Source organism: Mesoplodon densirostris, chromosome 1, assembly GCF_025265405.1.
Source record: "Mesoplodon densirostris isolate mMesDen1 chromosome 1, mMesDen1 primary haplotype, whole genome shotgun sequence".
Lineage (NCBI taxonomy): Eukaryota > Metazoa > Chordata > Mammalia > Artiodactyla > Ziphiidae > Mesoplodon > Mesoplodon densirostris.
The window spans coordinates 173,405,767-173,432,812 of record NC_082661.1 but is presented as its reverse complement, the minus strand read 5'-3'; the positions used below and the strand labels follow the sequence as shown (position 1 = coordinate 173,432,812).

The 27,046-nt window shown below is 39.3% G+C and overlaps 1 protein-coding gene across 1 annotated transcript in view; it reads left to right on the top strand.

The window, feature by feature from the left end:
* LRMDA (leucine rich melanocyte differentiation associated) overlaps positions 1-27,046 on the top strand; it is a 529,620-nt gene that overhangs the window by 490,731 nt on the left and 11,843 nt on the right. The window lies entirely within an intron of this gene.

Here is a 27,046-nt window from a genome sequence, read left to right as displayed (position 1 = left end):
AGTGCCACAATGAAGACCTGGCGCAGCCAAATAAATAAGTATTTAAAAGAAAAAGAAAAAAGAAAAAATGCTCCACATTGCTAATTATTAGAGAAATGCAAACTAAAACTACAGTGAGGTATTACTTCACACCAGTCAGAATGGCCATGATAAAAAAGCCTACAAATAACAAATGCTGGAGAGGGTGTGGAGAAAAGGGAACCCTCCTGCACTGTTGGTGGGAATGTAAATTGGTGCAGCCACTATGGAGAATAGTGTGGAGGTTCCTTAAAAAACTAAAAATAGAGTTACCATATGATCCAGCAATCTGGAAAAAACTATTTAGAAAAGATACATGCACCCCAATGTTCATTGCAGCACTATTTACAATAAACAAGCTGATTTTAATGGACATATGAAGAACTGTGCACAATTAGAGAATAGACATTCTTTTCAAGCATATAGAGAACATTTTAAAAATTGACCACATCCTAAGCTATAAAAGCAAGTTTTTGTTTTGTTTTGTTTTTTGGTTTTTTTTTTGCGGTACGTGGGCCTCTCACTGTTGTGGCCTCTCCCGTTGCGGAGCACAGGCTCCGGACGTGCAGGCTCAGCGACCATGGCTCACGGGCCCAGCCGCTCCACGGCATGTGGGATCCTCCCAGACCGGGGCACAAACCTGTGTCCCCTGCATGGGCAGGCGGACTCTCAACCACTGCACCACCATGGAAGCCCAGCAAGTTTTAACAAATTAAAAAAGCTAGGTATCACTCACATGTTGGACTACCATTTTTAGTATTTGTACATTAATAAGTTAACTAGAAAAACCGCATAAGTTTGGATATTTTTAAAACAGCAGTTAAAACTCATGCTCATAAAAATAATAGAGATTAAAAACTCCTAATGATAATAAAATTATATGATAATTTAAAATGTTTATAGGAAACTAGTAGCATGCATCCATTTATAATAAAAAAATCTCTCATGGAACTTGAGGAATTGAAGGGAACTTCTTAACTAAATAATGAGTGGCTACAAAAAACAACCAAAAACAGAACAAAACAAGTAAAGCATATTTTGTTCTTAATGGTCAACAGTTGAAGCATTTATTTTAAAAATCAAGAATTTATTCAGTAAAAAGTAAATTGTCCTCCTAACCCAGACTATATTTCAGAGTCTGAACATGCTGAACTAGAGTCTGAACATGCTCAGTCAGTTTATTGGGTATTTTTATTTTTGTGTTGTAAACAGTTGTTTGTATTGTTTACCCATTTCCCTAAGGAGATGTTAATAATTTTCATCTTGATTTGTAAGAAATATTTACTACATTAGAGATAGTAACCTTTTGCCTGTCTTAGATGATAAATCTAAGACATCTTTTTGTTTGCAACTTGGGTTTTTCTTTTTTATGGTGTTTTACCATGTAGAGACAACTTTTTACAAGACCAAGTCTGACAATATTTTCCTGTATTATTTCTGCCTCTGACTTTATGCACATCCCTAGAGATCGGAGCTTCTCCAATCATTTTTTGTTATTATTATATGGATACTTTTTGTACATTTGACTATCTGGTTAGGATTGCAGATTTATTTTGTCCCTTTAACATTTATTAAACAGGTCTTCATTTCCTCAGTGATATAAAATATCAACTTTATGATGGTCTAAATTCCTTTATAATGGAATCTTCTTTTTTTGCTTTCTTTTTTTGTACCATTAATCTCCCTTTCATTTTTTTACAAGTTCCATGTTTAATTATTGTAGCACTGTTATTTATGAGGCAATGATAATTTTCATCACCCACCCCATTCTTCTTCTTTATCTTTTTTCCTCCATTTTTATTGGACATTTTATGAAAAATTACAAACACTATGCCTGCTCTTCTTTTTCAAAATGATCTCAACTATCCTTTTTTAATTTATTAACTAAGTCAAAATTCACTTCCTGAGGTTGAAAACTAGAAACATAACCAATCCTTTTGATATATTATTTTTAATTTCATTTGTCCCATAAACTTGGATAGAGCTCAGGTAGGATTGTAACGTAAGAAATACGTCTATTAGTTTGAAAAGGAGAAGGTAGAAAGGAAATAGTTATGCTCTGACATCACCAAAGTTTTAAAAAAATTATCCAGTATTATTTATCTAACATTATTTCTCCAAAGCATCTCATCTACTCTAGCCAGACAAATTTCTTCATTATTCATGCTTTAGGCATGAACATTTCAAATTCTCGGCCTTCACTGAGAATATTCTTTTCCAGGGATACTTTTTCTCTTCTTTTCTGTGTATTAAGAATTGTTTCTTTAAAGAATTTTTAGGGCTAAACTTTAGCTTCTCCAGCATGAAGCTTTCTTTCAATATTCATAGCATTTATAATCTGTTCTATACACTCTAAACGTTTTAGAACTTTTTCTAATTATAAAAACAATAAAACAAACTCACAGAACATTTGATAAAGAGAGAACACATATTTTGTATAGCTCTAACTCCCTCTCTCTTGTATAAATTCCCTGACAGTATTTTTAATATGAATACATAGTTGTAACCCTGGTGAACTTATAGTTTTGTAGGTGATTTTAGCGGAGTATCAAGCTTTTCTCTGTTGCTTCATAGTATTCATTATTACCATTTTAATAGCCACCCAATATTCTATAGAGTCAATGTACTATTATTTACTTAATCTTTGCTTTACTCTCTGTTCCTTATAACAGAAAACTCTGCAGTAAAATCTTGGTTGTGTAGTTTTCCTCTGTTTGGGGAATGATTTCCTTAAAATAGTTATCAAGAATTGGAATCAAAGGGAGAAATAGTAAGAGTATTTTCAGGGTGTCAATATATGTTATTGGATAACTTTCAGCCATCAGTTTCATGTGTGAGAGTTCTGGTATCCCAGCAGCTTTGATTTCACTGGGCATAAATATTTTTCTATTTATGATTTAAGAGAGAAAAAAAAAAGCATGTTAAACACGTTTACCCCTAATTCTCTGTTGTGTGTATTAGTTAGCTTTCATGATTTAATTTTTGCCTCCCCAAAGAGATTGTAAGGTCCTCAATGAGAGTAGAGACAATGACTTGTGTTTATTCTTTGTGACCTACAATATCCTAAAAAAAAATGTAGCAGATATAGTTGTTTTTGGTGTTTGCTTCCTAATTGACTGAAACCTTCACAAAATGTCTTTCTGTTCCTCAAACTCAGGGTCAATAGTGATAGATGCATTTGGTGAGCAGCAAATTCGTGGCATATCATCTCCAAAAACAAATACTTACCCTAAGCTCACCTAGAGAGGTTATGCTTATCCTTGGAATCAAGGTTAGTTGAAATTTCCTAAATAAATATGTATTTTGAATTGCTTTAGAATTTCAGACTCATTTATTCTAGTTGTTATTCAATTAACAAGGCATAGCTGTTCAAGCACCATCACTTTCAGTGTTTGCCCATAGAAAGATCAGGCAAGAAACAGGGCTCTGGTCCTCTAAACCTCCTGCCCTGGGATTCGAGAATGAACCTTGGCTCCACATGAAAGTAAAAGTTATCTGTGATAGAGAAGTACCCTATTGCTGAGAGTTTGTAGCTACACTTCTTCCCCACTTTATCCTTGGTTAAGAACAGTGTCAGGGGTATGATAGACAGTCCATACATATGTATTCGTTGAATGGTTGAATGAATGAATCTGTGTGCTTAGGTTGAATTAATCAGTCACTCTGCAAATATTTATTGAGCTCCTGTGAGGTGCAAAGCCCAGGGTACTTCTAACTGTGAAAAAAATAGATAAAGTTGACAGATCCTATACATAGCAGAGGATGGATCTAATGACCTTGAGGTTCCATGCAGTGCATTTTTCTCCAGTTCATGTGCATTCCTTTTGACACATGTCACATCCACAGGCCAAATAAAACTCCTCCAGCTGTGTTTATATGATGCACGATGACCCTACCCCACCTCCACCCTCGCCACACATACCCATCTCCCCCAAGGGCCTGAAAAGGAGTTGTGTGATGTGGATTCTTAGTGCCGGCGACTCCTGGGCTGGGATGAGGAGGGCTCCAGATGGAGGCTTTTGTGGAGGGCTCCCTTTCATCCTTGGCTGTAAGCAGCCTGAGCTGTTATATTATAAATGAGTAATTTACAGCCTCCTCCCCAAGCCCTTCTTTGTAGGCTGTTTCATGGACTTCATTACCAAAGGTTACCAGCGTTCCTGGTGCCTTTGATTCCTGTGGACACCCTGGACCAGAGAAAAGAGTTGTCGCCTTGAGCATCTGCACGTTGCCTTTCACATGTCCTGCAAATGGGTACCTGCCAGCCCTCTTTCCCCAGATGTCGTCCTGACCATTGATTTTTCACTGCTCAGTTTCGCAGTTATTAGCCAGTGTGAGGCCAGGGCACTTAGCTCTCCACTTTAATTATTCATCCTTATGAAGAAAAATTTCCCTCTCGTGCTTTATCCTCCTGCAGTCCCAACCTGAGCACACGTGGACTCCTCCTTCCTTCCCTCCCCGAGCGCCTGGTGTGTTGAAGGGCCTTTCACCAGTGTACTCGTTCCGTTTATGCCTTTAATATGCATTTTGTGTTTTGCCAAGGGGGTCAGGAGGGCACATGGAGAAGCCAGATGGCTTACCTCTTCCCTCAGGAAATGCAGTGCTATTTAGCTGGGCACCTTCCCAGCTCAAGGCAGGGTAAGATTCCACTGTTTCAAGGAGAGTTGATTCAAATGCCACTGTCTCTGAGGGTACAGCTCCAAGTTCCTCTCGGGCTGTGTGCTTCTGTCCTCCTCTGCCATCCTCCTCTGCCACTCTGGAGCTTTCTGCCAGAAACAGAATTTTAGGAAATACTAGGAAAAGGGTGGGAAGCGGGGGAAGGGAAAAAGCAACCCATTTTATCGATGGCCTTTTCTCAGACACAAGTTTCTGTTATTTTAATCCGACTGAAATAGGAAACCACAATCCATGGATGAAAAGACAGTGGACAAACTCAGTGAAGCCATGAGCACCCTGAGGATGTATGTTTTTTTCCCCCATTTCTGGTTTTTAATGTTCCTTCCCGGCTGCCATTTCCCAACTTCAACTTTTGAAAAGCCAAACAGTTTAACTGGCCAGGGCCGGGAAACTTATTTGTATGCAGCACAAATTTCAGAATCTGTTCTCAGCCTGTGCTGAGTGAAAAATGGCCTGCATTTTCTTGATAGCCCATGTGGTTGTAAAGAATAAATGGCTAATGAATTACAGATGAACATTGACGCAAATTAATCTTCCTGCTGTCCCTGGGTTATATGGCAGCCATTTAAAAGTTTAATCAATACACTAAAGTTGAAAACATGCAGGCACTGCAGTTGTTTGGATGTAATAAACATCAGAGGGAACCGGGAGGTTTGCACTCAGTCCATGTATCATAATGACAGCTATTTATGTTTAATGGACTAAATATTTTTTATTGGAAGGGAGCAAATGTCAGCTTAACTTTGTGAGCCCCGCATTCAACTTTCCTTTGAGGTTGGTGAAAGACGGCTGACGTGTCGTTGGAAATGAAATGTTAAGGGGGGAAAAGGCACAGCGGCAACAAAGCGAGAAGGCGTCGTTTGGAGATGTGATACAGCACAAGCATTCGGCAGCAATTTATTAACGAAAACGTAAACTCTGATATTTCTAATGTTCTCGTAAAATGGTTTACTAGGAACAAATTTAATGGTTATTAGGGAAAACAAGTGCCCAGATCTGCCAGATATGCCTTTTGGTGCAGGCTTTTGTTTGAAAACTCTTTACCAGGTCATATTTGCTAGAGATTTGTAATTAGTCTTTTTTCTTAATGTGAGAAGTGGGGGAAGAAACAATGCGTGATGGCTCTCAGCCCTTGTATTCCATAGATCTTTCCTTTTGAATCGTGTCCAATGACTTTAAATAACCATGTGTTCTCTTTTGGAATACTTATATCTTAATTACTTTCCAAGTCGATATTTTGTAGCACTGCTGTGAGTCTGGTAGGGCCATGGAGGCTAAAAGAGAATGGACTTTGCCAATAGCCATGTCATCTCGCTGGACAGAAACAGGCTGAAGTAAAAGGAGAGAAATAGCTTTGTCTGAACAAAATATCTGTATCTATATATATATGCGTGTGTGTGTGTGTGTGTGTGTGTGTGTGTGTGTGTATGTATATATAGACACAGTTCAGCTTTGCATTTTCTTTTCTTTTCTTTTCTTTTTTTTCTCCCAAAATAAAACAGACAAAGGATGTTATCCCTGTAGAGCATTGGGTCTTGGAAAAAGGCATACCCTTTATAAAAATAATTAGAAACATTTCAGACAATGGAAAGCATGTTTTTAATGTCCCTTTTGCAACCAGTTGTCTCAGACCCTCTTCAGTGTGTAAGGGTTCCTAAAAGTCCTCACATTTTATGGCAGAGCTTTGAAGAAAATAGTTCAATAGTTGTCAAGGTGGACCTGTAGGATACTTTATTCAGTGTTCAGATCTTTAACATACATATATATGTGTGTGTGTGTATATATATTTTATACATATACATATAATATGTATTTTAATGTTATTTATATATATGGCATCTTCTTATACATTAAAATACAAATTATATGTATGCATTAAAATTTTTAAGGGCAAGAATTTGTGTTCTAATTGGGACTAAGATTCAGAAGAACTCGGCACTATGTGACATTAGGTTAGTCAATCAAACTAATGGATTCTCTGGCCCTTTGTCTTCCCATAAGCAAAACAGGGAGACACTTTTTATTCTGAAGTTCACCGTGATGATATCCCACCCAACCTGCTACTTCTCATGCCTCCCTCCCTGTGGTCCCTGAACCCTTCTTTATTTTTCCTCCTAGTTTTTCTCACTGTTTTAGGTGATTGATTGTCTGTTTGTTCATTTTGTGTTTCCACCATGTTACTGTACAGTCCATGGTGGGTGATGGGAGAGCAGGAATGGGGGAAGGCAGGAACATGATTTTCTTCTTTGCTCCTAAAATTCCAGGGCCTGACCCATAGTAAGTTTTTTGTGTGTTTTGTTTTGCGGTACACGGGCCTCTCACTGTTGTGGCCTCTCCCGTTGCGGAGCACAGGCTCCGGACGCGCAGGCTCAGCGGCCATGGCTCACGGGCCCAGCCGCTCCGTGGCATGCGGGATCCTCCCAGACTGGGACACGAACCCGTGTCCCTGCATCGGCAGGCGGACTCTCAACCACTGCGCTACCAGGGAAGCCCCATAGTAAGTTTTTACAAAGAGCAGTTAAGTGAATTTCAGGCTATTATTTCTTATTGCCTTTAAAATAATAACTACAGTCATTTTTTGGATCACCTGTTATGATTTCTAGGCACTATGATAGTTGTTTTACAGATAACACTGTACATGATCTTAGTTGGAGCCCTAGAAGGTGTGTGTAGCAATTCCAGAATTTGACTCCTGTCCTGTCTGTCTCTCCTTCAGCTATTCAGGACTCTCATGTTCCTGTGCCTCATGTTTTCACTGGGGACTGAAATCTCACTAAGTAACGCTAACTTTTTGTTCTAGTCTATGACCAGCCAGCTCTCCAACTGGCTGCTCATAGACAAAAGGGTTTGATTCAGACTTTCTCACCTAAACCTGATGTCCTGAGGCCTACCTGTGGAGAACATTGAGCCCTTGACTCTAAAAAAGTAAACATTGGTTGTTTGGTGATAGACAGTGTGAGTCTGGGATACGTGTCTTCTGCGGTCTGGGGAAACACAAGAGGCTCTGGCAGATGGTGCAGAAAGTGTATCAGATAAATATATATTGGGCTTCAAGCAAGTAAATCCAACAAATAGTGACCTAAATGTTTGTGTTTATTTTTGTTACATAAAAGTAAGTATGGAGGTAGGCAATCCAGGGCTGTTGTACTGGCTGAAAGAGCAGCCCAGTAGGCACCCAGGCTCTTTCTGTCTGTCCTACTATCCTTCACATGTGAGCTTCATGTTCATGTTCTCAAAACGGCTACTACTCTGCCTGGAATCATTTTAGCAATCCAGACAGGATGAAGAAGGATGGTCTTTTCCCGTGAGGTATTCACTTTTTATTTGTAGTTAGATAGCTTCCTAAAGGCATCTGCCTATATCTCATTGCCCAGCCCACGTCATTGGAAGGCTGGAAAATCGAGTATTTTCGTTTTCACACGTTTACAGTAGAGGGAGGCAGGATAAAAGGGTGTCAGTCCATAGTGTCTGCTACATAAGATAAATCACACTTTTTGTTTCCTACAAAAGGCTTGAAATTGTGCTAGATGCCCATTTGTATAGCAATTTACATCATCTTTACAACTGCTGTGTAACAGAAGAATATTTATTCCCACATTCTAGGAAGTGGTAGAGCTGAGGTTTGAAACTACATTGTCTGAAGTAAAAAGTCCAGACCTTTTCTATAGCCATGTTATTTTTGATTTCACAATGAAGGATGGTAGGGTCACCAGCTCAATCTGAACATGCTCTCTTGTGAATTCACTTAATACACTGGGTCTACTATTTTGACAGTTAAGTAGATGGCAACTTCTATCGTTTTGTATTCAACCATGGAACACTCTTTACAAAGTGGTTGAGAAGGTGGCCTCTGGCATCCGTCTAGATTCAAATCCTGGCTCCATCCCTTACTACCAAAAACAAATTGCATAACCTCTCTGCTTCAATTTCTTTATCTGTAAAATGGAAATAGTAGTAGTATCTACAGCATTAATGTTTTCAGAAGATTAAGTGCTTAGAACAGTGTCTGGCACTCAATAAATGTTGGTTATTACTATCACTATTATTATCCACGCACTGTCTTTGGTTTTGCCTGCATGACCAGATTGAGCTTTGGGAGGCCAGGACCATGTTTTTCCTCCTCTTTGTATCTCCAAAATACATAACAAGTTTCCAGGCACATTGGAGACACTGAGTAAAAACTCATTCTAGAATCACACTGCATAAGTTCAAATCCTTGTTCCACTGATGTAACGTCTCTTTGCCTCAGCTTCCAAATCCAAAAATGGGGAGACTAATACTATCTACCTCACAGGGTCATTGTGAAGATTGAATGCAATAATGCACTTAAAGTTTTTAGAATAGTGTGTAATAAATAGAGAAAGCTCAGTGTTAGCTATAATTATTGTAATCATTCATGGATCAGTAGTACTCAAAGAGTGAAACTCCATGGGATGTAATCTAATCTGTAATGATTCCAAAGGCAATTTCTCTCAGGCCATTTCAGGTACATGATTATTAAAGAATAACCATATCTTTCTGGTGAAGCTATGTAGAGTCTATCCTATGATCCAGGGCATGTGATAGACATGTTAGAGATACAAAGTTAGAGTTACAAAGTTAGAGATACAAAGATACATAAAACACACTAGGAAACACAAGTGGTGATGAACCTGAGCAACGTTCACCCTCAAAAATAATCAAGCACTTGAAAAGTAAAACTACCCTAGAATATAATTTTTCCATTTGTTAAGCTATCTAAAATGATCTAATAAGCCATCCTTTGTGCTATTGAATGGCTTGGGTATTTGCTGGTATGTTTTAGAAAAGCATTTCGACTCTATGCACTGAGGCTAGAAAATATTTAGATCATTTACCTAATAATGAAATCTGTCCAAAGGAAGGAACCTGAAATGCATAAACAAAGCATCTTTATATGTTAAAATGTTCAGTGTAGTAATGTTTATAACATCAAAGCACAGGAAACAGTCAATATCCAACTAGATAGGAATGCTAAGTAAATTATGACACATCCATGGAGTGCAATGTTATATAGCATTCAAGTGATGTTTAAAAAAATTTTAATATGACAGGCAAATATTTATTTAATGAAAGCAAATGAAAAAAAATATATATTGATATATATGTGAACTCATCCATGTTTATGACACAGGAGTAGAAAAAAGACTAGAAGACAAAACATCAAAGTGTTAACTGCATTTAGTTCTAGGCATTGGAGTTATACATGAGTTTTATTTATTTTTCTTTGTACTTTATTTTTTAACAATGAGCACATAGATATAATAAGAAAAAAATTGAAAAACAAAGCCTCCCAAAACAGAATGGTTTTTATGAAAATAGTTCTAGAAGAAAGAGTAGTGATAGTACCAAAAAGGATTTACATAAGTTAGGAATGGTATTCAACTGCAACTAATAAGCACCCTAAATAGCAGTGGCTTTAATAAGATACTTTTATATAACATGAAACCCAGATGTACATCTTCGATGGCTGGTATGATACCACCAGGAATCCAAGCTTTTTAAATTTTTATTCTGCCTTCCAACAGACTAGCTCCCATCCTCAAGTTTGATTTAGGTCACAACATTGTTGCTGTAGCACCAGCCTTTATTTCTGTGTTCCATGTAGCAGAAAGATATATCAAAGTAAGAAGGATATTACTCAAAAGAAAGGCAATTCTCTTTTAACGAGGAGTTAAAAGAGAATTGTCCCAGGAGTCCTTCACAATATCCCCCTTTATCTTATGCCCACCATCAATGAGCATATTGCCATGCTCAACAGCATAGGGTATCTGTGTGTGAGATAAAAGAGAAACATGGATGCTGGGTAGCTGACCCTACTTTGTGATTTTAATTCCAACTCTGCCACTCATCAGCAGGTTAATTTAACAAAGTCTGTTGCATCAGTGGCACCAAGGAGGCCTCAAGGAACCTTTTTCAATACTGCATCATAGTCAATCATTATCATAAATTGTGCTTTGTATACAAGATGAATCCTATTTGCCATTCTAAAACCCTGGTATCCCTTGTGCTTTTCATTTCCTCCCCTTTAAGACAGGCATAATGAAATTTTTTTGCCTTTTAGGATTGTTCTAAAATAATATGGTTTTATAATTGTGAAAGTCTTTTTGGAAAGGGTAACTGTTATGCAAATGTAATTTTTATAAGACTAGTAGCTAATGGAAATTGAGTGCTCACTCCATGCAAGTCATTGTTGGGCTTTTCATATGCAATATCTCATTTAATCTTAGGAATTAGATATTATGAGTATCCTCATTTTTCATGTGCAGCTATAGAGGCACAAAGAGATATGAACCCAGGTTGTCCGGCTCCCGAGTCTATTACACTGGTTCCCAAACTTTAGTGTGCTTAAGGATCACTATATACTTGTTAAAAATACAGGCATGTGGGATCAGAAATCAGATTCTGCTGCAGATGGGCTGCAAACTACACTTAGTTGGTCTCAGTTCTACCAGCTGTAAAGTCTTGATTTTCCAGCAATGTGGCTCTGTACCTCAGAGGAGGGCTCTTTCTGGCCCCTGAATTCTTCTCTGGCAGGGAGACTACATCCATTGGAGCAGCTATTTTAGTAGCATGCCAAGTATCTGGGAAGCTCTGTCATCTCACGTGGAAAACAGGGCACTCACTTCTGAGGCTACCCCATCCCATCTGTAGTATTTTGGGAACCCTCAGAGGTGACAAGATTTGGGCCACTAGGTTTGATTTTGTTGATTGGATTTTCATTATTTTTCAAAGAGAATCTCTTTGAGGTCAAGCATAAGGACTGATGGGCCAAGGGAAGGTGAACAGTTAGCTTCCAGGAAGATCAGGAGTATGTACCACACATTTTACTTTTGAGCTTTCTTCTTGGCCTATGAGTAACAGATACGCAATGAGAAGCTCTGTGTTTGTCAATGGACAGGCTCCCTGGAACAGAAGCTAAGGACAGTGCCATTAAAAGGTCTCAGGAGACTCATTTCCAGCTTGAATGCAGGAAGAATATAAGAGCAACTGAATTTGGGGAACATTTTCAGTTCTTTTAAAAACTGTTCTTTCTGGCAGTGGATAAGAACCATCAATTCAGATCGTATGTTGTGATGTATTTGAGCACCAAGGGATGTATAGGGAGAGGGAATGAAAGCTATGGATAAGGATTTTTATGAACTACATTGTAAACCAACTTGGTGGCCTTCAGGGAGAACACAAAGTTTCTTAAGGACTCACAGATTTGAATTCCGTTTAGATCCATTTTGTAGGCAATCTGTAAAAAAAAGAGGGGGGGAGAACAAAAATAATACTAGTTATCTCATAAGATCGTTTAGAGGATCAGGTGATGAGTCAATCCATGTAAAATGCTCATCACGGTGCCTACACATAGGAAGCTCAATAAAGTTAGCTACGATGATGATGGTGATGATGAGGAGGAGAAGGGCAAGTAATCTACTATTTTTTTCCATAAAATGTCTTTCAGTTGAAAAATTGCATTGTAAAGGAGAAGCTGTTTTTTTGTTTTTTGGTTTTGTTTTTTTGTGTGTGGTATGCGGGCCTCTCACTGTTGTGGCCTCTCCCGTTGCAGAGCACAGGCTCTGGACGCGCAGGCTCAGCGGCCATGGCTCATGGGCCCAGCCGCTCCATGGCATGTGGGATCCTCCCGGACTGGGGCACAAACCCGCGTCCCCTGCATCGGCAGGCGGACTCTCAACCACTGCGCCACCAGGGAAGCCCGAGAAGCTCTTCTTATAACCGGAAAATTCATTTTGAAAATACTGTCATGAAATGAAACAGAAAACCTTTTTGAAAAGGTCCGAAGTCACAGAAACACTGCTCTTGGCATTCTTCTCTGACACATCAATCCCTAAAGTGATCTTTGTTATCATGGAAAGAGCCCTGAATTTGTAGTCAGAAGAACTAAAAGCTAACCATAGCTTTTCCTTATAGTATTTGTGTCTCTTTGAACACATTATTTACCCTCTCTAAAGTCTCACTTCCTTCTAATGTGGGCTGGGGCTAATAAAACCTACCTAGTGGTCATGGCCTACCTAGTGGATCATACAAGGATGATACATTCTAGGGCTTCCCTGGTGGCACAGTGGTTGAGAGTCCGTCTGCCGATGCAGGGGATACGGGTTTGTGCCCTGGTCTGGGAGGATCCCGCGTGCCCGTGAGCCATGGCTGCTGAGCCTGCACGTCCGGAGCCTGTGCTCCGCAACGGGAGAGGCCACAACGGTGAGAGGCCCGCATATCGCAAAAAAACCCAAAAAACAAACAAACAAACACAAAAAAGAATGATACATTCTAGAGTACTTAGTATAGTGTCTTGCACATAGAAGGTGATCAAATAAATAATTGATGCTGTGAAGGCAGCAGACAGAGCTCTTCAGAATGTGCTGTGCTTCTGGGGAACAATCTGTCTCCATGTCCAGGAACACGCCTTGATACAGAAGACAATTCTACAAGAACAGCACTCAGAACTGAGAACTCCCTTTGTTATGTTAATGATTAGATGGCCTAAGGACTTATTGTTCCACGTTTGGGGGCAGAGATTTTGTTATGATGTTCCTCTTAGTGTTAGAAAGAAAATCCTCAGGTCCACCCCATCATTACCACCCAACACAGTGCTGCTCAGCGTGTCCCAAGTATATACTTCCTGCCCTTGGGAATCTACCTAGTGCTTCTCCGGTAAGAGGAATGCTCTCCTCTGTGCTACAGCTGTCAGGGACTTCAATTCTTTAATATACCAGAGTGGATTGCTAGATATCATACCACACGTGCCTGTAGCACAATGGCATGGGTAATTCAGAATGAGAAGACTGTGAATGTGTGAATTGAATAACAGGAGTGACAGTGGATATCCCATCTTGTTCCTGATGGAGGGAAAGTACTCAGTCTTTCAATATTCAATATGGTGTTAGCTATGGGTTTTTTTGTAGATGACCCTTATGAGGTTGAGGAATTTCCGATTTATTCCTATGTTTTAGGAAGTTTTTATTGTAGATGAATGAATGTTGAATTTTGTCTGTTTTGTTTTTCTGCATCAGTTGAGATGATTATATTTTTTCAGTCTGTTGATATGATGAGTTATATTTATTTTTGAATATTGAACTAACCTTGCATTTCTAGGATAAACAGTACTTGGTCATGATAAATTATTATGTACACATACACATATTTATTGTAGATTTTATATGCATGTTCATGAGGAATAGTGTTCTGTATTTTTATTTTCTCATATAATTCTGGACTAATAAATTGGAAAGTGTTCCCATCTCTTCAGTTTTCTAGAAAAAATTATGTAGAATTGGTATTATTCTTTGTTAAAGAGAAAGTCTGGCTCACTTGCTCATTCAGACATTCCTGTATTCATTCATTTAGCAAACACTTTAACCACATCTTAAATTATAGGACCTGTGATAGGTATTATGGATTCAAAGATGAATAAGAAAGTACCCCTGAGTAACTCCAAGTTCAAGTAAATTACATTGAAGTGGGAAATAATAATGAGGTGATGGGTTATGATGCAGTGAGATACGGGTACTGGTTGTGTAATAAATAGTACACAGGAAGAACAAGGAAGGAATCACTAATTCTGCCTGAGGAAATTTAGGTTAACTGTGTCTAGATCTTTGCCATATAAGACCCGAGTTCATGTTTGTTGTTATTGTGGTTGCGACTGTTTCTGTTGCCTTTCCACAGCCATGTTGGCCTCCTGGAACATTTCACTGTCATCCAGGAGGTTGCAAATTCATTGTTTTAATTAATTAATGGAGGCTCTTTGGAAGTCAGTGCTCTCTTGTTATTAATTTTCAGTTAAAGGCACCTATTGTGATTTCCATTTTAAAAATAGATGCTGTCTACTTGATTTGCTTGTTACTCTTTGGTACTAAAATATAGCTATAATGGCTCTGAGGAGTTGTCACTTATTTAAGTATTCATGCATATTTAGGTAAAGCCTGGATGGTTTGGCATTATTTTAACATGACTAAATGTGTCATAAAAATTTTTGCTCCGTGAGTATTCTGTAAATGCCTATGCTCAATTTGGGGAACAAAATATAACTTTAGATTTCAAAACATAAATGCTTAGCAGAGGCTTATTGTTCCCTGCTATGCTGAGCACAGTGCTAGGCCCTCCAAAGCCTGCATTAGACAAATCAGATTTCCTGCTCTCATGGAGCTGGGAATCTGGTGGATATACATTCATTCAGTAACCTTGAATACATACTGAAATGCCTGTTGTGTGCCAGGCTCTGTTGATAGGTACTGTGCTTTGCTATACAGGTGAAAACATCAGTCTATTGTGCCTGGAACATAGTTGGCACATAACAAATATTTAACTGATTATAAAATTACCCTTTCTGTTCTCTTTAACATATGACATTTTTTCATATTAAGGAAGAATGTGGAAGGAAAAATCCATTTTGGTCATAGTAGCAGAGATTGCTTTTTGCTCACTAAAATACATGCTTTCTTCCTGTTTGGGGACTACAAAGTTAGACTTCATTTCTGTCTCCCTTGCAGTTAGAAATGGTTAAATGAGTGTGTTTTAGCTAAGGCAGTGTTAGTGCAAGTGATGGTGTCATCTCATAACCAAGGCTTGTGAGAAATGGCTGTGCCTCCTTCACTTTTTCTCCAGCAGGACTGATGCATGTAACAGGACTTGGTAGGAGATGGCAAAACCACAAGAATCACACATGGTGGAAGCTTCCTGGAGGAACCTTCCTGAGTAAGGAACAGATGAACTTCTGTTGTGTTAGGCCACTGAAATTGTGGGGCTTGTTTGTTGTAACAGCTTGCATAATCCTTCCTAATACAGGAGTAGGACAGTTATAAGATGGCTCATTCTTATAACAATTATGACAAATTGTCAAGGTATATCTAAGATATGTTGTCATTTGGCAATGATAATACATATTATTCAGTAGCTGGCGTTCCTCATAGTTACCTTACTGGGGGTGAGGGTTACATAGGCAAGGATTATCATTCCTATTCTAAACATGAAAATTGACATTCACATAAGTCATGTGACCTGCCAAATTTCTCAAGCCTGGAATACAGAGCTAGCTCCAAGGTATTCTGTTTCTTAGTTCTGTCCTTTTACTCTTTACTACCTTTATTATAGGTTTACCACCTTTGTTATATTTATATCTAAAATTATTAGTTATTTATTTTTAACTTTTGTCTATTTGCTTATTGCCTTTCTTCCACCCCTGGGTTGTACTGTCCATGAGCTGAGACTTTATCCACCGCTGTATCACCATCAATGAGAACACTAACTGGCACATAGTAGGGTCTCAGTAAATAATTGTGTAATGGAAGAAGGCATGACTCAGTAACTGATTAAATAAATACCTTTATTAGTCAGGCATGTTGTAATGCAAATTAAACATGGACCTTATGCATTTTTGTGAAGGAAAGATGGAAGGAAGGAATGAAAGGATGGGTTGTATATGTGGACAGTGTGTGTGTGTGTACACACAAAGAGGAAAACACAGAGTGATGGGACTGGAGTGGGAGGGACTGATAATGTTTCACTCTCAGGTATTTTGTTTTGAACAATAGAGTGCTATTTGTGGAAAACACACATTGGCCTGAAAGGGTCTCAATCAGTGCTAGCTTGAGATGCTTAAATAGGTCACCTAACGGAATCAGGAGAGGAGCAGGCAAAGAAAGCTAGCACAGATTTGAAAATGATTCCTGTGGTCATTACTGTATAATTACAGATATCATATGCTGAGATAAACAAGCCTTTTCCTCCAAAATGATTACTGTGAACATTTTCAAACCTACAGAAAAGTCAAAAGACTAGTACGTTGAACATATATATATATATATTCTTTACCTAAACTTATTGTTAATATTTCACCACGTTTCTCTATATGTATATCTATGAGTCTGCGAGTGTATAGAGACATTTATGTAAATCACAGACATCATCATACTTCATCCCTAAATACTTCAGCATGCATCTCCTAAAATAAGAACCTTTTCTTTAAAAATAACAAGAATGCTACGGAAATTAACACGAATTCAAAACCATTACCTAGGGTTTCCCTGGTGGCGCAGCGGTTGAGAGTCCGCCTGCCGATGCAGGGGACACGGGTTCGTGCCCTGGTCCGGGAAGATCCCACATGCCGCAGAGCGGCTGGGCCCGTGAGCCATGGCCGCTGAGCCTGCGCGTCCAGAGCCTGTGCTCCGCAACGGGAGAGGTCACAACAGTGAGAGGCCCACGTATCACAAAAAAACAAAAACAAACAAACAAAAAAACATTACCTAATACAGTCCATGGTTAAATTTCCTCAGTGTTTCCAATGGTGTCTCTAATAACTCCTTCTGTGTTAATCTAATATCCAATCCAAGTTTGCGTTTGATTATTAAGTCTTTTTTTAAAAATATAGTGCAGTGCTTCTTGCAGCAGTCCCCAGCCTTTTTGGCACCAGGGACCAGTTTCATGGAAGACAGTTTCTCCACAGATGGGGCAGGGTGGGGGGTGGGGTGGGGTATGGTTCGGGCAGTGATGCGAGCAATAGGGAGCAGCAGATGAAGCTTCGCTCTCTCGCCCGCTGCTCACCTCCTGCTGTGTGGCCCAATTCCTAACAGGTCACAGACCTGTACTGGTCCGCAGCCCTGGGGTTGGGGACCCCTGCTCAAGGGTAAACTCCCAGATCAGCAGCGTCAAGTTCAGGAAACTTGTCAGAAATGAAAATACTGGGGCCCCATCCAGACTAGATGAGATATTAGAAACTGGGGGCAGGCCCAGCAATCTGTGTTGCAGCAAGCACTCCAGCTGGTTCTGAGGAAGGTGATTCTGAAACTGAAGAATCAATGATCTAGAACATACCTCCCACACTTCCTGGTTTTCATGACATTTAGTTTTTTTGTTTTGTTTTGTTTTTGCGGTACGCGGGCCTCTCACTGTTGTGGCCTCTCCCATTGCGGAGCACAGGCTCCGGACGCGCAGGCTCAGCGGCCATGGCTCACAAGCCCAGCCGCTCCGCGGCATGTGGGATCTTCCTGGACCAGGGCACGAACCCATGTCCTCTGCATTGGCAGGTGGACTCTCAATCACTGCGCCACCAAGGAAGCCCCGACATTTAGTTTTTTAAAAAGCCTTGGTCAGTTTCATTGTAGAATGTCCTGCATTCCAGATTTTTCTGATTGTACCCCCATAATTTGGTTCGGGCTTAACATTTTGGCAAGTATAGGTGATGTTGGAAATATTTCATCATGTCAAGAGGCACATGATATTAATGATCTCTTGTAGTAAGTGCTAAGATTGATCATTAGTTAACATGGTTATCTCTATATCGAGATATGTCATGTAAAGGTGTATGTTCCCCTTTATAATTAATAAGTAACCTAAACAGTGGTGATCTGAGGCTGCGTGAATATTTTCTTCCTCAAAAAAACTTTCACCCAGTAGTTGTAGCATCCATTGATAATACTTGCCTGAATTACTACATTGGAGTATGGTGATTTTTCTAATTTTGTCATTCTTTCTACATTAAATAGCTTATGTTGTTTAAATAAGAGCTTACTCTCATCTGTTGTACTTGTTTATGTGTTTAAGTATCATTCTGGATTTAAATTCTTTTTAATTCAATGTGGCAAGTTAATTACTGTCATTACTCTCTTTGATATTCAAATAGTGCCAAACTGGGCCAGAGACATCCTCTTCAAGCCACTGACTGTGTTCTTTCCCTGCTTTCTGGAACAAGATGTTCCGGGCTCACTTGTACATTTCCTGCCCACAACCTGAATTAGCCATTTCTTCAAGAAATCCTGATTATTTTTGGTGGAAAATATTTTCTGGAAACCAGTATCCAGGTGCTAGATGTCCTACACAAATGTGTGTACACACATATTTATACATGTATAATTTTTAATTATGATTTCTTTCAATTTAAATTCTTAGAGTCACCTTCATCTTCATCTTTTTGTTTTCATCCTCTTCTCTTCCTCCTTCCCCCTCCTCCTCCCTCCTCCTCCTCCCCACTCCCCCCCCTCCTCCTACTCCTCCCCACTACCCCCTCCTCCTCTTCCTCCTTCCACCTTCAAAGCCAGCGGTGTTGTGTCTCTCTGATCATTCTTCCATAGTTACATCTCCCTCTCTGACCACAGTCTTTCAAGTTTCTCCCTTTTAAGGACTCATGTGATTAGATTGCACCCACCCAGAAAGAACAGAATATCTGCATCCTGGGTCTGTATCTGTAATCACCTCTGTGAAGTCCCTTTTGCCATGTAAAGTATCATATTCACAGGTTCTGGGGATTAGCATGTGGACATCTTGGGGACCATTATGCTCTCTACTACATCTTCTCTCATTCTTTGTTTGGTTTCCCTTCTCTCACAGTGAAAACTCTTGACTTCCATCCATTTCAATATATTTGCACATTTCCTCTATCCTACAATATATACAAAATAATTTGAGAATTGTAACAACAATACCACCAACAACAATAAGCCTGCTAAGTAAAGCTCAAGACTTCTTTGCAGTTTTTGTTGTTGGTGGTGGTGTTCTCAGGATACATCTCACTCAGGTGTGTAGTTGAAGTACAGTGTTCCAAAATTAATTTCTTTTTCTGTGTCATTATATTATCAATTTTGTACATGGTTAGGTTCATTTTTTTTCTGTTTGTATCCAGTTTTAGGATTTGTTTTTTCCGTCCTTTTTTAAAATTTTATTTTTAAATATGCAAAATATATGAATATAAAGAGAGATATATCCAGAGAAGTCCCATCCCAATACGCTCCCCCCTACTTTTACCCATCCACCACATATATCATTCTTAGTGGTCTATGGTTTACGCATTACCCTTTCTGTGTTTCTTTTTGCAAAACACATATGAACATTTTTGTTTATTTTTTAATCTTATTTTACTTCTTTGTTACTCAAAAGTAACTAAGTTTATGCACATTTTTTGCTCCTTACATTTTCACTTAGCCGAATATTCTGTATTTGTATCTATACCTATATCTCTCTAGCAGTATATCTCCATCAAATGTTCATGGAAATCTTGAAAGAGGTAATTATTGTTTTTAAATATACCTTCTGTATTGTTTAACTTGTAACAAATATTATATTTGTGACTTAATATGACTAAAAAGGGAAATACAGAGAAAATGCCCCTTTTTTAATGTCTCTGCTCACTCACCTCATCACATCTTTCTGTTCTTGTTGTTTGTTTAACATTTTGTAGATAACATTATTATGGCAAATTTTATTGGAATTATCTTTATCTGACAAGTTATCTCCCTTTCTGGCCTGTTAGTTGCTCAAATGTAGAAAGAACCTCTCCTTTTCTTCTTTATTTTGGGTTTCATTGATTGTGCCTGGCAGATAGGGCTTTCCCACTTAACCTGTGTTGCCTGAAATTCCATTAGAGATTTATTCAGTTGGTCTATTTTTTAATGTGTCTATTTTTTAAAGTAAAATATTTTATCTGAAGTGATGAAGCTCTATTTCATTGTCAACTATTACCATCCTAATGTGAATTAGTCGATCAGAGAACTAGTTGTTTCTTAGAAAAGGTGTAAAAAAAGATGTGGACAGGCTTCTAAGAGAGGACAGTTATATTTTGATTCTGGAATTAAAGCCCCAAGAAAGGCAAGAGGGTGTATGGGGATCATGAATATTCTAGGAGGGAAGGAGACAAACCAAGGAAACAAAGAGAGGGGCATGTAAAAAAGGTCTTTTTGCTATGTCAACTATGTGAGCTATGCATAGCATAGAAAACCTGCTTAGATGAAAATAGGCATTATATTCATTGGGACAGAAGTAGCCATTAGAGAGCATTTTCTCCAGATGCTAAGAAACTGCGGCCCAGAAGTTGACATGTTGTGCAGGACAGTTACTACAACCCAGGAACTAGAACCTGACCTTTGGACTCCACCACACTTCCCAGAGTTGATATGCCCTTTCTTATGCTTCTAAAGGGATACTTGAGGAATCAGAGACCCCCACTGCCCTGAGGATGGCCTGAGCCATCTCTCCTCTTTGAGCCCATCGAAGTTGGGCTGCTCATCTTAGGACTGAAATATACTGTATCTCCATCTTTCCTGACCTCCTTCAGTCAAGTCATCTGTGTTTGTGGAGGTGCACTGTTCAGCCTCAAAGCATTGTTTCACTTTAAAATCAATAAAGAAAAGTGAGCCAGTAAGAGGCACAGACTAAGTGCCCTCTGTATGAAGAGGTTTATCCTCTGCCACATTTCTGTTGAAATCCTAAGAAATGTGAAGAGGCTGGAGCAAAATGAAAACAGACTAAAAATTATGTCAGAGACCAAAATGCAGTAAGGTGACTGCACCTTTGACAGGTAATCAAGAATTGGGTGACTTCGAGTTCTGACTTGGCATAATGGTGTCAACATATTCACACCAACACACACACCATGTGCACACATACCATGTGCACACACAATACACTTCTGTAGGAGATACACACACACAAAAAGGACTCACACAACATGTATAACACAATTCACAGCAAGACACACAGGGCACACATACAGCAGTACATATACAAGTACCATGTGCCCACATGTAACTCTCATGCACACGAAACACACACTTCTGCATACACACACGTGAATTGGTTCTTGACTGGTTACTATAAAGATGTAACCCTTCCATCTGCCAATTTATCCACACATTTTTATTTTGATGAAAAAAAAAGTAGCAGTAGAGGGGAGAAAATCTCTTCATCAGAAAATTCAGTGGAAAAAAAATTCCCAAGACATTGTCATGTACTTCTGGTTATTTTTGGCGGTTAAGAGAATTATTTGAAAACAAAGAAGCCTTTCACAAAGCCTCTAAAATACAAAAGATTTAATAACATTTACATCTGTGTATCAGCCATGTCTGTAATGTGAGTCATGAATAACACATAAACCAGAGCACGGAAAGAACAGAAGTGCTCACACATCATTTAAAATCTGACCCACCCCATCGTCAGTGGAATCAAATACACAGCAGGAGCAGTTCCAGTTGACACACACACAATATAGTCATTGAAAATGAAAACATATTAATTATGTTCCTTAAGGTTAGGAGAGAAGTGGCAGGATCCACTAACCTGTTCAACTTCTCTGTTGAAATTCTGTACCAAAAAGTACATCATGAATTGCTTCCTTACTTTTTAAGAAATTACAGAATAAGCATTTGTGTTTATTTGTCTTGTTTTATTGTTCATTTGAAATCTGCACTTGGGGCTCTGTCCTGCCTCCTTGCTGAGCTGAAAATGGGGGGAAGTTGGCTTAAGATCCTTGTTACAAGTGAGTAACTTGCAAAAAAGGAATTCGTTGTTGAGCAATGGTATTTTAAAACAACAATACCTGCATAACTCCAGGTGGTATATGTGGAAACCCACGCTGCTAGGGGAATAGCTGTCAGTTACCAAAACCTAGAGCTCGTGTAGCAACATGTTTGAAACACAGGGAAATCCTCTCTTATCCTGATTTACTAAGGCTCTGAGGCCCAAATTTGGAATTGTAGCTTTCTAGATCAGTTCACCTGGCTCACATGAATTTCCAGGCATCTCCTACGCTTTTCTGTAAGCTGCAAGATCCTCTAACTCTGCCAGAGGGAAGCCTCTGGTGCCATGATGGAGAAGGACTAGTGGAGAGACATGATTTTGTTGGGTGTTCACATTTGGTATTTGTTTATACTTATTCTGTGAGTGTTGTCATCTTTTACTTCCAGGAGGCAAGAGAATATTCAAATGATGTTAATCTTGAATCCATACTTTTGTTTGCTGGCTTTTTTTTTTAATTGAAATATAGTTGATTTACAGTGTTATGTTAATTACTGCTATACAGCAAAGTGATTCAGTTATATATATATATATATATATACATATACACACACATATGTACACACACACATTCTTTTTTATATATTCTTTTCCATTATGGTGTATCATAGACTATTGAATATAGTTCCCCGTGCTGTACAGTAGGACCTTGTTGTTTATCTGTTCTATTATATATTGTTTGCTGGCTTTTGCTTTGATGTTTGTTTAACGAAGCTTTCCTCCTCTGGTTGTTTCCCCTTCTATCTCTAGGCCACCTTCTGTTGGTGCCAGACCATCTCACGTGGGTCCTGAACAGCTTAAAATGAGCTCTGTAAATGTCAGGGAACCCCTTCCTCTTCTACTTTGTATCTCATTTCAGTGTGAAATTTCAAGCATCTCACAGTCGTCACTGCAGCAAAAGGTTAATAGTCATCTCTCTTTTATGTACTATAAATGCTCACTTCCTAAGGCCAGTGTTTCAGGGCAAGTTGAGTGTAATTGCTAAATAATATAGTCATTCTCATTTTAAAGGAGTAATACTTCCGTTGTTCCCGATGCTTCTCCCTGGGTGTGTGTACGTGTGTGTGTATAGGCAAGCATGGGTGAGACCTCCTCTGGGGGGAAGAAGCCACAGCCATCCCATAGGAGTTTGCACATTTAAGCATTTGGATTTTAAATGTTGTGCCACATCCTGAGCCTCTTAGGCGCTGCAGATTATGTGTAATAGATGACCTGCATTTACAGAAATGTGTGCTATACAGATGTAAATGTTATTATAGCTTTTATATTTTATGTTCTTGTTGAAAGATCATTTTGTCTTTGAATAATATGGCCGTTCAGTTTTTTGGAGGGGAGGGGGTTATCTTTAAAAAAGGATATGAAATGGATATTGCACATCATATATTTCTTAAAAGTAATTTGGAATTTTAGGGTCTGGGATTGGGGCTGACTGATACACTGCCACAATGAGATATAACCCCTGGAAAATAACAGCACCAGCACATGCCTGCATCTGTCCAATCTCATAATTCACTTTCACATTGGATTATGGATGTCTGCGTTCAGTGAGTCTATCTTCCCTTTAGGTATTATTTCAGCCCTTTGAGATAATAAGGAAAGTTTAATTGCGTTGTTAATTGATTTTTTGCACAACATTATTACCTTGATTGATTGCAGAGTTGATGAAAATGTTAGACACAGGCAGCATGGAGTATCAACCCAGGAAGGAGCGGGAGCCTTGTGGAGAATAGATAACCTTGATGTTAAGAGCTATATCCTTCAGATATGTCTTCCCTTGACATATTGATGGCCCTTGAAAAGGGAAAAGCTGATTGTATGCAGAATGCAATCATTAAACCCACTTCAGCTCGCTGTTGATTAATTTGTTTTTTCCTGAAGGATCTAGTTATAGGGAAGGCCTCTCTTGTACCAACAGAAACCATTTTCTAGGCTCCAGCCTGTACTTAACCCTCTGGGTGCCGAGGAATAATGAGGCTGGCGTGGCTAAGACAGGAAGATGGTCTCAGGGCGTTTAGAAGGAGGACTTGACTCTCACAGACACCCTCACCCTCAGCAACACGTTCTTTCCCCCACCATAGTGCTTATTTTCCCCCAAATACCAATTCTTTCAAAATTCCAAGGCCAGGCAGCCTTTTATTGAGACCTGGAGTAGGACGAAATGGAAACTTCGGATGCCCAGGAAGGTTTATTAACCAGGCTTCCAGTGGTTTCTGGAGAAAACACGGCACTCAGGAGTTTTGTTGTACATTAGGTAAAACCTTGCATAAACTTGCTCCCATGATTGGTGGATTTGGTTCTTATCGGTGTGTATGTGTGTGTGTGTGTGTGTGTGTGTGTGTGTAGGGGGGATTTGTATATACAAGGATAAGAAGGGATTTCTGGAAACCGTTCATTATATTTTCAGTTACTCTTCTCCCCAGCCCTATGTAACTCTTACCAAGAAACATTTATTGAAAGTTGTCATGGTAACTACAATCCAGAGCCATCCACATGGTACCAAAAATCAGGTTGCTCGATCAGCTGCATGACTGATTGATCCATTGGACTCCTTCCCTCTTTCCCTCTCCCAAGCCCACACCACTTCATCCATAGCTGCCTAATCCTGGACAGAGACTGAGAGGGCAGGCCTTAAGGGGAAAGGAAGTTGGCTTGGCCATCTGCAAAAGGATGGAAGCTCATATATGTGCAGTGACTCTAGACAGCCCCTATCTTCTAGGGAGGAGGGTGGAGTCCCCCTTCCCCTCTCCCCACCCCCACTTCTACACTTCTAACTCGTGGAGCATTCTGACTTCTTTTGCCCTGTGTGGCTGTCCCCAATGCTCATTTAAACCAAATTTTAATTGTATAACATTGTTGGAGGCCTACCAAGAATTACATCATCTCCCTGGGGTCCTGAGCCCCACAGGAGAGGTCACGTGGGCTTCGGGGCAGAAGAGAGACAGCTCACGAATCTCCTAGAGCCACGTTGTAGCCTGCAGATGGAATTCACACTATAGTCCAAAGCACAGTTACTCCTCCGTCGGCCACCCCCGCCTCCATTCGGAGTCTTTCTTTTGCTGAACTAATGACGGGCGCTCGGGGAGTCTAATATCCGCGGAGTCTGGGCCCTCAATTACCGTAATGGCTTATAATGAGATTTTGGCCAAGTAGCAGGTAGCAGGTTATTACTTCCTGCTCAGCATGGGCAATGTCTACGATGTTAATTTGTGTGGCCGAATGTGGCTCAGAGCTGGGCATCAAACTGTCAGAGCCAGATGTATTCTATTAGGTGGGAGGCTCACATTGGCCCACGGGCAATTTTTTTTTCAATATGGAGGCATGTTAACTCACCACAGGGTGAATCCTGACAAACTCAAGCCAGCCAAATAAAAGGGGTAATATTCCAAGCCATCAAAGTAGTATGTTCCAGAGACAGATAACACCTGGTACCACCCACTGTCAGCAATGTCTCTCTGACCCAGGCCATTCCATTGATAGGCAAAAAGTATACCCCACTTAATATTGCTGGAGAGACTCTGGTGCCTTCATTAAGTTTTAATGAGCCTGACCCTAATGAAGACCCTTATAATATGGTCTTCTATTGTTTACATTGTCTTTATTTTGGCAAGAAAAAAAAAATGTACAAGAGGTTCATATTGCTCGTATAAACTGCTTTCTGCTATTAATTCTTACTTAACCTATAGTTTCTTTCTTTGGCGTTAGCATATATATATATATGTGCATTTTGTCCAAAGCAGGTTAGAGGTTGGGGAGTTGAAGATCAGGAAGTAATGAAAAATATTTTGGCATTTTGCAGTGAGAATTGCTAGTGCCCAAGAATTATGCTGTGCTCCCTGCAATGACATACTTTTAGTTATTTTTTTGTAATGCAGATTTCTTTCTGTTAGATCATATATCAGCAGATTCTCTTCGTTTTCCTTTTGGAGAAAGCAATTTAAAGTGTCCTGGAATTAGGAAAGATTATAGTAATATCAGTACAGGAAAAGTTTGTTTGGAGTCTAATGAAGGGCAGATGGAGGCTGGACTAATGGGCCTAAGAAGGAAGGTCTTGTCCTCAGTTCTTGCAGAGTTTGAATTATGACAAACCCAGTTGTTACTGGGTCTGCTTAATTTTATTTGAGAGGTTCTTTTTTGCAGCTTGAAGAATGAAAAAAAGCAAAAAAGCAACTTGTCTTTATTTTCAATGACTCTCTTGAGAAATTTTAGCCTGAAGAACCAGACAGAACTGTGGATGTTTTCTCCCCTTTTGATGTGAGCTTTCTAATAGGAACAGACCTGAAACCCAAAAGCAAATTTCTGCTTGAGAGCAAAGCCAAAATTCCCATTCAAACTCTGCAGGAGGACCCCCGCTGCTCACATTTGTTCATATAAGATTCTGTCATTTTAGAGGGAGGCTAAAGACTTTCTGGGAAATTTTTTCTGCAAGTTTTTTTCCTTAGACTTCATAAATTATGGTTTGTAGGTTCAGTTCCAATCTACTTATCCAAAAAACTCTTTTCTTCTTTTCTTCTGTTAATGCAATCTGTACATCACTTAAATTTAAACTTTCATGTTTTTTGTTTTATATTAAAGAGCTGGAACAATCTATTATTATTATTATTATTTTAGGTATGGTTTGTTTTCAGGCTGCTGTTAGGAAGACAGTAAAACCTCCATTTACTAAAATTCGATACACTAGGAATCTCAGTCAACCGGATTTTTATCTCTGAATTTGAGTGGTGTTGATTCTACAAGAAGAAAAACTGATGTCAAGAGTTTTACTTTTTAAAAAGGGAAAAGGGGGCCCTTTTAGGTTGTCCTAGAACATTGTTTCTTAAAGTGTGGCCCCCTAATCTGCAGCATCACTACCACCTGGGAACCAGCAAAAATGTAAATTCTTGGCCCCAACTCAGACCCCCTCAACCAGAGACTTTGGGGTTGGGCTCAGCAATCTCTGTTTTAACAAGCCTTCCAGATGACCCTGGTGCAGGGGAAAGTTGGAAAATCGCTGTCGTGGGGACAAGCCATGCAATTCCTCCACCTGTCAATGTCCAGGAATGTGTAGCAAACT